Source organism: Ranitomeya imitator, chromosome 1 (genome assembly GCF_032444005.1).
Source record: "Ranitomeya imitator isolate aRanImi1 chromosome 1, aRanImi1.pri, whole genome shotgun sequence".
Lineage (NCBI taxonomy): Eukaryota > Metazoa > Chordata > Amphibia > Anura > Dendrobatidae > Ranitomeya > Ranitomeya imitator.
Window position 1 is genome coordinate 332314103 of NC_091282.1, and position 14359 is coordinate 332328461.

Below are 14359 nucleotides of genomic sequence, written 5' to 3' on the forward strand. Positions count from 1 at the left end.
GTATATTGCACAGCCCACATAGTATATTGCCCAGCCACGTAGTATATTGCCCAGCCACGTAGTATATTGCCCAGCCACGTAGTATATTGCCCAGTCACGTAGTATATTGCCCAGCCACGTAGTATATTGCCAAGCCACGTAGTATATTGCACAGCCCATGTAGTATATTGCCCAGCCACGTAGTATATTGCCCAACCACATAGTATATTGCCCAGCCACGTAGTATACTGCCCAGTCACGTAGTATATTGCCCAGTCACGTAATATATTGCCCAGCCACGTAGTATATTGCCCAGGCACGTAGTATATTGCCCAGGCACGTAGTATATTGCCCAGTCACGTAGTATATTGCCCAGTCACGTAGTATATTGCCCAGCCATGTAGTATATTGCCCAGCCACGTAGTATATTGCCCAGGCACGTAGTATATTGCCCAGTCACGTAGTATATTGCCCAGTCACGTAGTATATTGCCCAGCCATGTAGTATATTGCCCAGTGACGTAGTATATTGCCCAGGCACGTAGTATATTGCCCAGTTACGTAGTATATTGCCCAGTGACGTTATATATTGCCCAGTCACGTAGTATATTGCCCAGTGATGTAGTATATTGCCCAGTGACGTAGTATACAGCACAGAGCCACGTAGTATATTGCACAGCGACGCAGTATACAGCACAGAGCCACGTAGTATATTGCCCAGCTACGTAGTATATTGGCCAGTCACATAGTATATTGCCCAGCCACGTATGTCACAGGTTAAAAAATAAACATATACTCACCTTCCAAGGCCCCCTTGTAGTTATTCACATGACCGTGACGTCATGGCAGGTCCTTCTCGCGCAGGACCTGTGATTACGTCGTGCTCACATGACCGTGACGTCATGGCAGGTCCTTCTCGCGCAGGTGCGCAGGACCTGTGATGACATCGCGGTCACATGACATGTGTCCCTGTGTGTGTGTGGGTCTGTGTAAGCAGCAATTGTCTGATAGGACTACTCCTCCCATCTGGCAATGAATGCTCACAGAGACAGCATTGCCGATGATGGGAAAGTAGTCCCATCAGACAATGGCTGTGTTCAGTAGTAAAAAAAAAACTAATACAAACATACAGAACATACAACATTTAACATACAGTACATACACATAACATACAACATATAACATAGAGTTCATACTTACCAAACACCTAGTCCCCGAAGCCCTCGATTCTCCGGTAATAAAAATAACATAATAAACCAACCTATACTACCTTTCGCTGTAGTCCAGTTAATAATGAGTGTCCCACGACGATCTCCCGTGTAAAACAGTGACATCGGGTGATGTACAGGGCTGTTGTGAATTCTGTGGCAGAGCTCCCTCCTGTGGTCACAAGTGGTACTTTGGCTGATTCTCTCTGTGAGCTTCTGTTGGTGGAGGGAAGTGGTACTGCGGCTTCTGAGTTTCCTCCCTCAGGTGATCTGGTGAGGTCGTTAGGTGCTTCTCTACTTAACTCCACCTAATGCTTTGATCCTGGCTTCCTGTCAATGTTCCAGTGTTGGACTTGCTTTTCCCTGGATCATTCCTGTGGCCTGCTGCTCTGCATAGCTAAGTTCTTCTTTGCTATTTGTTTGCTATTTTTTCTGTCCAGCTTGTCTATTTTGTTGCTGGAAGCTCTGGGACGCAAAGGGTGTACCTCCGTGCCGTTAGTTCGGTACGGAGGGTCTTTTTGCCCCCTTTGCGTGGTTTTCTTTAGGGTTTTGTGTAGACCGCAAAGTTACCTTTTCTATCCTCGATCTGTTAAGAAAGTCGGGCCTCACTTTGCTGAATCTATTTCATCTCTACGTTTGTCTTTTCATCTTAACTCACAGTCATTATATGTGGGGGGCTGCCTTTTCCTTTGGGGTATTTCTCTGAGGCAAGGTAGGCTTATTTTCTATCTTCAGGCTAGTTAGTTTCTCAGGCTGTGCCGAGTTGCATAGGCAGAGTTAGGCGCAATCCACGGCTGCCTCTAGTGTTGTTTGGAGAGGATTAGGGATTGCGGTCTGCAGAGTTCCCACGTCTCAGAGCTCGTTCTATGATTTTGGGTTATTGTCAGATCACTGTATGTGCTCTGACCGCTATGTCCATTGTAGTACTGAATTGCCTTTCATAACAGTACAGGAAGCCAAAAGTACTAATGATTCTCAATAGAGGGAAAGAAGAAGTTCTGAGACCATTTTTTTTTCTTTGCACTGTGTTTTGCCTTTCTTTTCCCCTAGACATTTGGGTGGTTCAGTACACAGGTGTAGCGATGGACATTAGAAGTCTGTCTTCATTTGTGGATCAGCTCTCGGCAAGAGTACAAAAGATTCAAGACACTATTGATCAGAAAGCTATGTTGGAACCAAGAATTCCTATTCCTGATTTGTTTTTTGGAGATAGAACTAAGTTTCTGAGTTTCAAAAATAATTGTAAATTATTTCTGGCCTTGAAACCTCGCTCCTCTGGTGATCCAGTTCAACAGGTTTTGATTGTTATTTCTTTTTTGCGCGGCGACCCTCAGGACTGGGCATTTTCTCTTGCGCCAGGAGATCCTGCATTGAGTAATATCGATGCGTTTTTCCTGGCGCTCGGATTGCTGTACGATGAACCTAATTCAGTGGATCAGGCAGAGAAAAATTTGCTGGCTCTTTGTCAGGGTCAGGATGAGATAGAGGTATATTGTCAGAAATTTAGAAAGTGGTCCGTGCTCACTCAATGGAATGAATCTGCGCTGGCAGCTATGTTCAGAAAGGGTCTCTCTGAAGCCCTTAAGGATGTCATGGTGGGATTTCCTATGCCTGCTGGTTTGAATGAGTCTATGTCTTTGGCCATTCAGATCGGTCGACGCTTGCGTGAACGTAAATCTGTGCACCATTTGGCGGTATTACCTGAGCTTAAACCTGAGCCTATGCAGTGCGATAGGACTTTGACCAGAGTTAAACGGCAAGAACACAGACGTCTGAATGGGCTGTGTTTCTACTGTGGTGATTCCACTCATGCTATCTCTGATTGTCCTAAGCGCACTAAGCGGTTCGCTAGGTCTGCCACCATTGGTACGGTACAGTCAAAATTTCTTCTGTCCGTTACCTTGATCTGCTCTTTATCATCGTATTCTGTCATGGCATTTGTGGATTCAGGCGCTGCCCTGAATTTGATGGACTTGGAGTATGCTAAGCGTTGTGGGTTTCTCTTAGAGCCCTTGCAGTGTCCTATTCCATTGAGAGGAATTGATGCCACGCCTTTGGCCAAGAATAAGCCTCAATACTGGACCCAGCTGACCATGTGCATGGCTCCTGCACATCAGGAGGTTATTCGCTTTCTGGTGTTGCATAATCTGCATGATGTGGTCGTGTTGGGGTTGCCATGGCTACAAGCCCATAATCCAGTATTAGATTGGAAATCCATGTCGGTGTCCAGCTGGGGTTGTCAGGGGGTACATGGTGATGTTCCATTTCTGTCAATTTCGTCATCCACCCCTTCTGAGGTCCCAGAGTTCTTGTCTGATTACCGGGATGTATTTGATGAGCCCAAGTCCGATGCCCTACCTCCGCATAGGGATTGTGATTGTGCTACCAATTTGATTCCTGGTAGTAAATTCCCAAAAGGTCGACTGTTTAATTTATCCGTGCCTGAGCACGCCGCTATGCGCAGTTATGTGAAGGAATCCCTGGAGAAGGGGCATATTCGCCCGTCATCGTCACCATTAGGAGCAGGGTTCTTTTTTGTAGCCAAGAAGGATGGTTCGCTGAGACCTTGTATAGATTACCGCCTTCTAAATAAGATCACGGTTAAATTTCAGTACCCCTTGCCATTGTTATCTGATTTGTTTGCTCGGATTAAGGGGGCTAGTTGGTTCACCAAGATAGATCTTCGTGGTGCGTATAATCTGGTGCGAATCAGGCGAGGAGATGAATGGAAAACTGCATTTAATACGCCCGAGGGTCATTTTGAGTATCTAGTGATGCCATTCGGACTTGCCAATGCTCCATCAGTGTTTCAGTCCTTTATGCATGACATCTTCCGAGAGTACCTGGATAAATTCCTGATTGTGTACTTGGATGACATTTTGATCTTCTCGGATGATTGGGAGTCTCATGTGAAGCAGGTCAGAACAGTTTTTCAGGTCCTGCGTGCTAATTCTTTGTTTGTGAAGGGATCAAAGTGTCTCTTTGGTGTGCAGAAGGTTTCATTTTTGGGGTTCATCTTTTCCCCTTCTACTATCGAGATGGATCCTGTTAAGGTCCAAGCCATCCATGATTGGACTCAGCCGACATCTCTGAAAAGTCTGCAAAAGTTCCTGGGCTTTGCTAATTTTTATCGTCGCTTCATCTGCAATTTTTCTAGTATTGCCAAACCATTGACCGATTTGACCAAGAAGGGTGCTGATTTGGTCAATTGGTCTTCTGCTGCTGTGGAAGCTTTTCAAGACTTGAAGCGTCGTTTTTCTTCTGCCCCTGTGTTGTGTCAACCAGATGTTTCTCTTCCGTTCCAGGTCGAGGTTGATGCTTCTGAGATTGGAGCAGGGGCTGTTTTGTCACAGAGAGGTTCTGATTGCTCAGTGATGAAACCATGCGCTTTTTTTTCCAGGAAGTTTTCGCCTGCTGAGCGAAATTATGATGTGGGCAACCGAGAGTTGCTGGCCATGAAGTGGGCATTCGAGGAGTGGCGTCATTGGCTTGAAGGAGCTAAGCATCGCGTGGTGGTATTGACTGATCATAAGAACTTGACTTATCTTGAGTCTGCTAAGCGGTTGAATCCTAGACAGGCTCGTTGGTCGCTGTTTTTTGCCCGTTTTGACTTTGTGATTTCGTACCTTCCGGGCTCTAAAAATGTGAAGGCGGATGCTCTGTCTAGGAGTTTTGTGCCCGACTCTCCGGGTTTGTCTGAGCCGGCGGGTATCCTCAAGGAAGGATTAATTGTGTCTGCCATCTCCCCTGATTTGCGGCGGGTGCTGCAAAAATTTCAGGCTAATAAACCTGATCGTTGTCCAGCGGAGAGACTGTTTGTCCCTGATAGGTCGACCAATAAAGTTATCTCTGAGGTTCATTGTTCGGTGTTGGCTGGTCATCCTGGAATCTTTGGTACCAGAGAGTTGGTGGCTAGATCCTTTTGGTGGCCGTCTCTGTCGCGGGATGTGCGTGTTTTTGTGCAGTTTTGTGGGATTTGTGCTCGGGCTAAGCCCTGCTGTTCTCGTGCCAGTGGGTTGCTTTTGCCCTTGCCGGTCCCGAAGAGGCCTTGGACACATATCTCTATGGATTTTATTTATGATCTTCCCGTTTCTCAAAAGATGTCAGTCATTTGGGTGGTCTGTGATCGCTTTTCTAAGATGGTCCATCTTGTACCCTTGTCTAAATTGCCTTCCTCCTCTGATTTGGTGCCATTGTTCTTCCAGCATGTGGTTCGTTTACATGGCATTCCAGAGAATATCGTTTCTGACAGAGGTTCCCAGTTTGTTTCGAGGTTTTGGCGAGCCTTTTGTGGTAGGATGGGCATTGACTTGTCTTTTTCCTCGGCTTTCCATCCTCAGACTAATGGCCAGACCGAACGAACCAATCAGACCTTGGAAACATATCTGAGATGCTTTGTTTCTGCCGATCAGGATGACTGGGTGTCCTTTTTGCCTTTGGCTGAGTTCGCCCTTAATAATCGGGCCAGCTCGGCTACCTTGGTTTCGCCATTTTTCTGCAATTCTGGGTTCCATCCTCGTTTCTCTTCAGGACAGGTTGAGTCTTCGGACTGTCCTGGTGTGGATACTGTGGTGGACAGGTTGCAGCAGATTTGGACTTATGTAGTGGACAATTTGACCTTGTCCCAGGAGAAGACTCAACGTTTCGCTAATCGCAGACGCCGTGTGGGTCCCCGACTTCGTGTTGGGGATCTGGTTTGGTTATCTTCTCGTCATATTCCTATGAAGGTTTCCTCTCCTAAGTTTAAACCTCGTTTCATTGGTCCGTATAGGATTTCTGAGGTTCTTAATCCTGTGTCTTTTCGTCTGACCCTTCCAGATTCTTTTTCCATACATAACGTATTCCATAGGTCATTGTTGCGGAGATACGTGGCACCTATGGTTCCATCTGTTGATCCTCCTGCCCCGGTTTTGGTGGAGGGGGAATTGGAGTATATTGTGGAGAAGATTTTGGATTCTCGTGTTTCTAGACGGAAACTCCAGTATCTGGTTAAATGGAAGGGTTATGCTCAGGAAGATAATTCCTGGGGTTTTGCCTCTGATGTCCATGCTCCCGATCTTGTTCGTGCCTTTCATGTGGCTCATCCTGGTCGGCCTGGGGGCTCTGGTGAGGGTTCGGTGACCCCTCCTCAAGGGGGGGGGGGTACTGTTGTGAATTCTGTGGCAGAGCTCCCTCCTGTGGTCACAAGTGGTACTTCGGCTGATTCTGTCTGTGAGCTTCTGTTGGTGGAGGGAAGTGGTACTGCGGCTTCTGAGTTTCCTCCCTCAGGTGATCTGGTGAGGTCGTTAGGTGCTTCTCTACTTAACTCCACCTAATGCTTTGATCCTGGCTTCCTGTCAATGTTCCAGTGTTGGACTTGCTTTTCCCTGGATCATTCCTGTGGCCTGCTGCTCTGCATAGCTAAGTTCTTCTTTGCTATTTGTTTGCTATTTTTTCTGTCCAGCTTGTCTATTTTGTTGCTGGAAGCTCTGGGACGCAAAGGGTGTACCTCCGTGCCATTATTTCGGTACGGAGGGTCTTTTTGCCCCCTTTGCGTGGTTTTCTTTAGGGTTTTGTGTAGACCGCAAAGTTACCTTTTCTATCCTCGATCTGTTAAGAAAGTCGGGCCTCACTTTGCTGAATCTATTTCATCTCTACGTTTGTCTTTTCATCTTAACTCACAGTCATTATATGTGGGGGGCTGCCTTTTCCTTTGGGGTATTTCTCTGAGGCAAGGTAGGCTTATTTTCTATCTTCAGGCTAGTTAGTTTCTCAGGCTGTGCCGAGTTGCATAGGCAGAGTTAGGCGCAATCCACGGCTGCCTCTAGTTTTGTTTGGAGAGGATTAGGGATTGCGGTCTGCAGAGTTGCCACGTCTCAGAGCTCGTTCTATGATTTTGGGTTATTGTCAGATCACTGTATGTGCTCTGACCGCTATGTCCATTGTAGTACTGAATTGCCTTTCATAACACAGGGCCCTGCGATGAACTGACAGCGGAGGTAATCCTCCGTGATGTATATCCCACCGCCGCTGCCGGAGAGAGGTCACTTAAGATCATTCTGTCACTGGCAACGCTGTGTGAGAAAATTTCCACGCAGCATTGCCGTAAAGCGAGAGAATGAACTAAGGTAACCTCTTCAGCTATGCACTGCAGGAGCCATTATCTCCTGTCAGTGTGTCACTGGAGCACCTTTAGAGCAGTGACCCGATGTGACTGTTCTATATGGGAGATCGTCTTGGGACACTCGTTATTAATTGGACTGCATCGGACCAGGGAGTATAAGGTTTGTTTATTCATTTTATTTTTTGCAGGTGATCGATGGCTTCGGGGAGTTGTGGTTGTAAGTATGGTGAAATTAAGAATATTATAAAACTTTTTTCTGGCTGTGTCTTTTTTTCTTTTTGTTTTAACTCTTCACTACTATAGGATTATGGGTCGGTGTTTTATTGACAGGTGACATTAACCCCTTATTACCCCACATGCCACTGCTACAGGGCAGTGGGAAAAGAGAGGCTAAGTGCCGGAATTGGTGCATCTTACAGATGCGCCATTTCTGGGGTGGCTGGGAGCTGGTATTTGTAGCAATATCCATGGCCCCTCTCTAGGCTATGAATATCAGCCAGCAGCTGTCTGCATAGCCTTTCTGGCTATAAATTATAGGGGGACCCCACGTAATTTTTTTGGGGGGTCCCCCTATTTTAATACCCAGTAATGGCTAAATATACAGCTGGGAGCTTGTATTTGTAGCAATATCCATGGCCCCACTCTAGGCTATGAATATCAGCCAGCAGCTGTCTGCATAGCCTTTCTGGCTATAAATTATAGCTGTGGGCTGGTATTCATAGCCTGGGAAGATCCATGGGTATTAACCCCTTCCCAGGCTATAAACATCGGCCCCTGGCTGTCGGCTTTCCCTCTCTGGCACAGAAAATTGTGCGGGAGCCCACAACATTTTTTTTTTTAAATTAAACAGATATTGCGTTTAATAACGCAGACTTTGTGTGTTTTTGTGTGTGTGTCTTTATTTACAGTGCCTTGCAAAAGTATTCGGCCCCCTAGAACTTTTCAACCTTTTCCCACATATCATGCTTCAAGCATAAAGATAACAAATGTAAATTTTTGGTGAAGAATCAACAACAAGTGGAACACAATTGCGAAGTTGAACGAAATTTATTGGTTATTTTAACTTTGTTGCGCCACCTTTTGCTGTGGTTACAGCTGCAAGTCGCTTGGGGTATGTCTCTATCAGTTTTGTACATCGAGAGACTGAAATTCTTACCCATTCTTCCTTGGCAAACAGCTCGAGCTCAGTGAGGTTTGATGGAGATCGTTTGTGAACAGCAGTTTTCAGCTCTTTCCACAGAATCTCGATTGGATTGAGGTCTGAACTTTGACTTGGCTATTCTAACACCTGGATACGTTTATTTGTGAACCATTCCATTGTAGATTTTGCTTCATGTTTGGGATCATTGTCTTGTTGGAAGACAAATCTCCGTCCCAGTCTCGGGTCTTTTGCAGACTCCAACAGGATTTCTTTAAGAATGGTCCTGTATTTGGCTCCATCCTTCTTCCCATCAATTTTAACCATCGTTCCTGCTGAAGAAAAGCAGGCCCAAACCATGATGCTGCCACCACCATGTTTGACAGTGGGGATGGTGTGTTCAGGGTGATGAGCTGTGTTGCCTTTATGACAAACATATCGTTTGGCATTGTTGCCAAAAAGTTCGATTTTGGTTTCATCTGACCAGAGCACCTTCTTCCACATGCCAATTCATGTATGCCCATCAACCACGGCAAGGTGACCTCCCTCTGATGGGTCCTACTCTACTGTACATGCCTTCTCCTTGCTGTCGTTGATGGGCATACATGAATTGGCCAATTTATGTGCTAAGAACCTTCATTTTCATTTATTTCCGTAAGTTTAAAAAAAATTTTTTGAGTAGTAAAATCTAGATTATGTTTTTAATGTTTTTCTGTGTTTTCACATGGCCTAATCGTATACATAGTGCTGCTGTGCTTTCATTTTTCTATATAATGCAGTCTGGCAGCTTGCACATGTTCACACTTAGGAGGTGCTGGACAGTTTTTTTGTATATTTAACTATTGGATGTTGGTTGCATCCAGCCTGATTCTGCACTCCTCCCATTGACCTGCAGGTGGCCGTAATCAGCTCTACTTGCCCATAAATTGTAGGCTAAACACAGGACCCACATGGTAGGCGACGTTTTGGCTCCGGTTGAGCCTTTCTCAAGAAGTGAATCAATTACAACAGTGTGTACAAATACATGCATTAATTGCTCATAAGCTTAACAAAAAGTGCTTAAAAATAGTTTATAAAAGCTTACAATTTTACATTACGTTCATAAATTCAATGTGCAGCATAATGAGACGATTCTTAAAAAGTGCCCTTTGCATAAAGTGCATGATACAGTGTGAACAGGACAATCATTTGGTAAATATTGTTAATAAAGTGCAGCTGTGCTTAAAGGGGCTCTGTCACCTGAATTTGGCGGGACTGGTTTTGGGTCATATGGGCGGAGTTTTCAGGTGTTTGATTCACCCTTTCCTTACCCGCTGGCTGCATGCTGGCTGCAATATTGGATTGAAGTTCATTATCTGTCCTCCATAGTACACGCCTGCACAAGGCAAGATTGCTTTGCGCAGGCATGTACTATGGAGGACAGAGAATGAACTTCAATCCAATATTGCAGCCAGCATGCAGCCAGCGGGTAAGGAAAGGGTGAATCAAACACCCGAAAACTCCGCCCATATGACCCAAAACCAGTCCCGCCAAATTCAGGTGACAGAGTCCCTTTAAATATATATGAAAAAAAAACCACACCCTGTTGGGGTCACAACAAAACACATGGAGGATGCTACTTCACCACATTCGGCGTGCAAAGATCTCTACTGCGCATGCGCTAATGTCTCATTACGTCAGTAGACGCTTTCAACCAATGTAGATCAATGTGTGTCAATTTCCTATACAGCGCCTGCGCACTGTGTCATTCCGGACGTCTAGGTGCCATCTTGGACTATGACTGAGGAAATGTGTATGCTTGGCAAAAAGATGGAGCCAAAACTAAGTGGAGAAGAAGAAGTTATACAAAAACTAGTGAAAATCTAGTTTCTGATGATTTGCCTGTTATTAATAACTATGCTTTTTTCAGATATGGAGAAAGCGACGGCAGAGTTAGAAAAAGGGACAGGCGACACCACCGACAAAAAAAACATACAAGAAACACAGGACACAACCACAAAGGCTAGCAACACAGAAGAGAAAAGAACAGAATTAGTATTGAACATCTCAAATAAGGTACTGACTGACTCACAAATTTCCATTCTTAGTAAAGGACTATCTTTTAGCCCATGTTCACATATGGATTGGTTTAGGCTGCAAGTTGACTTGGAGAAATTCTTCACGAATATCAAATTGAAGGAATGGTTCCAAAATAGTAGTGTTGACAGAGAAGTTAAAAATTATGTGTTTGACCTTAATGAACTGGGATTAAAAATCCATAGTAATTTTGTACCCTGCTGACACTGACAGGGGCTCGCGATGACATTGGTGCTCGGCACCCGCTGTCTGGAGATGAGCGGGTGCTCAGAGCACCACGGGAACAAGGAGGAAGAAAGGTGAGTATTGGATTTTTTTATTTTTATCGGGTGCATCATACTGTACTGGCTGCTTAATGGGGGTGCATTATACTATACAGGCTGCCTAATGGGGGTGCATTATTCTGTACAGGCTGTCCAATGGGGATGCATTATACTGTACTGGCTGCCTAATGGGGGTGCATTATACCATACAGACTGCCTAATGGGGGTGGATTATACTGTACTGGCTGCCTAATGGGGGTGCATTATACTGTACTGGCTGCCTAATGGGGTGCATTATATTGTACTGGCTGCCTAATGGGGGTGCATTATACTATACAGGCTACCTAATGGGGGTGCATTATACTATGCAGGCTGCCTAATGGGGGTGCATTATACTGTACTGGCTGCCTAATGGGGGTGCATTATACTGTATTGGCTGCCTAAGGGGAGTGCATTATACTGTACTGGCTGCCTAATGGGGTTGCATTATATTGTACTGGCTGCCTAATGGGGGTGCATTATACTATACAGGCTACCTAATGGGGGCGCATTATACTATGCAGGCTGCCTAATAGGGGTGCATTATACTATACAGGCTGCCTAATGGGGGTGAATTATACTACACAGGCTGCCTAATTGGGTGCATTATATTATACTGGCTGCCTAATTGGGGTGCATTATACTATACAGACTGCCTAATGGGGGGTGCATTATACTGTACTGGCTGCCAATGTGGGTGCATTATACTGTACTGGCTGCCTACTTGGGGTGCATTATACTGTACTGGCTGCCTAACTGGGGTGCATTATACTGTGCTGGCTGCCTAAGGGGGTGCATTATACTATACAGACTGCCTAATGTGCCTAATGGTGGTGCATTATACTATACTGGCTGCCTAATGGGGGTGCATTATACTGTACTGGCTGCCTATGGGGGCAGGCCCATGGAAGAATCAACCTTTGCAAAACGGCGCTCGGCGAGCGAGGGGACCCCTGGCTGCAGCTGCTCTCACGGCACATTTTCTCAGCACCAGTCTCTCAGCAGGTATTGTATTGAGGATTTTGAACCTCCCTATTCATTTTTGTACTTAATATACCTGCCTATTTACTGTGATTCACTGGTGTATGTGACATTTTAGCAACTAGCCCCTATAGCAGAAATAGTTCCAAATTGAGAGCATTTGACTGCCTTTAACTCTTTAGGCTCCTGTTCTATCCATGGATTTATAGGCAGCTTTTACTAGCACTTGCATTTGCGTATTCAGCACTACATGGCAATATTTGTCAGCTGAACCATTTCCACCATCCTCCCCTCTTCCCATTCCTTCTTTCTGCCATCTCCTGGATTTAAAGACTGTATGTGAGCCACAACTGTTCTTTTATAGGATATAGCTCCAAATTGTGAGCATTCTATTGCATTTAAATCTTTAGGCTCCTGTTCTATACATGGATTTATAGGCAGCTTTTACTTGCACTTGCATTTGTGTATTCAGCACTATATGGCAATATTTATCAGCTGAACCATTTTCCACCATCCTCCCCCCTTCCCCTTGGATTTAAAGACTATATGTGAGCCTAATTGTTTTTTATAGGGGCGCTTTAAATTACATTCTATTTTACTGTGCACTTTATTACTTGCTGCTACTGCCCTGTCTTTTTAACTATTTTTTTTGTCTTTGTTATTCAATAAGGTATTTCTTTTCAATTTACTACTGTGTTTCTTCTCACTTCTTATCTACATCGCACCTACCATAGTAGATTATGTTGATAAGGCCTATGGGGAATGCATTATACTATACAGGCCTATGAGGAATGTATTATACTATATTGAGGACCATCTGGCACATTATACTATATGGAGGCTATCTAAGGGGCCATCATACAATGTGGAGATTACAGTGAAGGGGCCAATACACAGTGCTGGGGCCATCAAGCAGTTTGGGGGCTACTAAGGGGTCAGTGTACTGTGTGGGGGTACATTACAGTGAGGAGGCATCATGTTATGTATAAGAGACCATCATGCTGTGTATAGGGGAGCTGTACAGGGGGGAGACTAGGGATATTATTCAATGTTAAGTGGGCACTTATTGTTATAGGGGAACTCAGGTTACTGTGACTATCAAAGGGGAACACAGGGCAATATTACTTTCTAGGAAGCAAAATGTGGGCACTGTTTTCTAGGGCACTTGCACCCGGGCATTACTATATTCTAGAGGGTGGCTTTAGAATTTAGAGGTCACATAGTGCCACACAATAGGTGAAGTAATAGGGAAACGTACGGCACCAGCGGCTCAATTTTGGGGTATCAGCAGGATGAGGAGTTTGTGCAGGTTTGGAATAGATGGTGATGGGGCTGGAATATGAGAAGTGAAATGTGTCTTTGTTGTAATCTCTGCAGCTGAGTCATGGCTGGAAGAAGTTGTAATGTCGGTCTGAGCCAGATGGAAAAGCCTGAAAAAGTGAACGATTCCATCAGAAAGAACGTCAGCGGTGAGTCACCATCTGTAACTGTGCTGTGATCTGTTATATGTTCTGCGGGGCTGGTATTTACCACTGACCAGGGCCGGACTGGCCATCGGGCAGTTCTGGCAAATGCCAGAAGGGCCGATGGCAGTAGTAGGCCGCTCGAGTGTGCCGCTGTCGGCACACTCCCCCCGCTGTCGGCACACTCCCGGCCCCGCATTCAACTATAGTGGCGTCATAGATGCCGGTACAGTTGAATGCAATGATGGGGAGAGAGTGTCTGCTGTCGCTCCCTCTCCCATCATTCCCCGCTCTGTCTGCCGCTTACACTGCGGGTGCGCGATGACGTCATATCATCGCGCACCTGCTGTGTGACCGGGCGGGCAGACTGCAGCTGCTGAAACCGGAGCCAGGAGCAGCGCGGGGCAAGATGAAAGGTGAGTAGAGTCAGTGTTTTTTTTAATTATTATTACATGGCATGGCTGCATTACATTCTATGGGGCTGGGCAGCGCTGCATTATATTGTATGGTGGCTGTGCTGCATTACATTCTATGGGGACTGGCTGCACTACATTCTATGGGGTCTGTGCTGCATTACATTCTATGGGGGCTGGCTGCATTACATTCTATGGCAGGGGTCCCCAACTCCAGGCCTCGAGGGCCGCCAACAGTGCAGGTTTTCAGGATTTCTTTAGTATTGCATCGGTGGTAATGTGATCATCTGCACAGGTGATGATTCCAACCCCTGTGCAATACTAAGGAAATCCTGAAAACCTGCACTGTTGGCGGCCCTCGAGGCCTGGAGTTGGGGACCACTGTTCTATGGGGTCTGTGCTGCATTACATTCTATGGGGGCTGGCTGCATTACATTCTATGGGGCCTGTGCTGCATTACATTCTATGGGGCCTGTGCTGCATTACATTCTATGGGGGCTGGCTGCATTACATTCTATGGGGCTGGGCTGCATTACATTCTATGGGGCTGGGCTGCATTACATTCTATGGGGCTGTGCTGCATTACATTCTATGGGGACTGGCTGCATTACATTCTATGGGGACTGGCTGCATTATATTCTATGGGGGATGGTTGCATTACATTCTATGGAGGCTGGCTGCATTACATTCTATGGGG

General features: G+C 45.7%; 1 protein-coding gene across 1 annotated transcript in view; it reads right to left on the reverse strand.

Annotated features, from left to right (window-relative positions):
• The window catches only part of SGSM1 (small G protein signaling modulator 1), a 446836-nt gene that overhangs the window by 1192 nt on the left and 431285 nt on the right, over positions 1-14359 (reverse strand). The gene's annotated exons all lie outside the window — the stretch shown is intronic.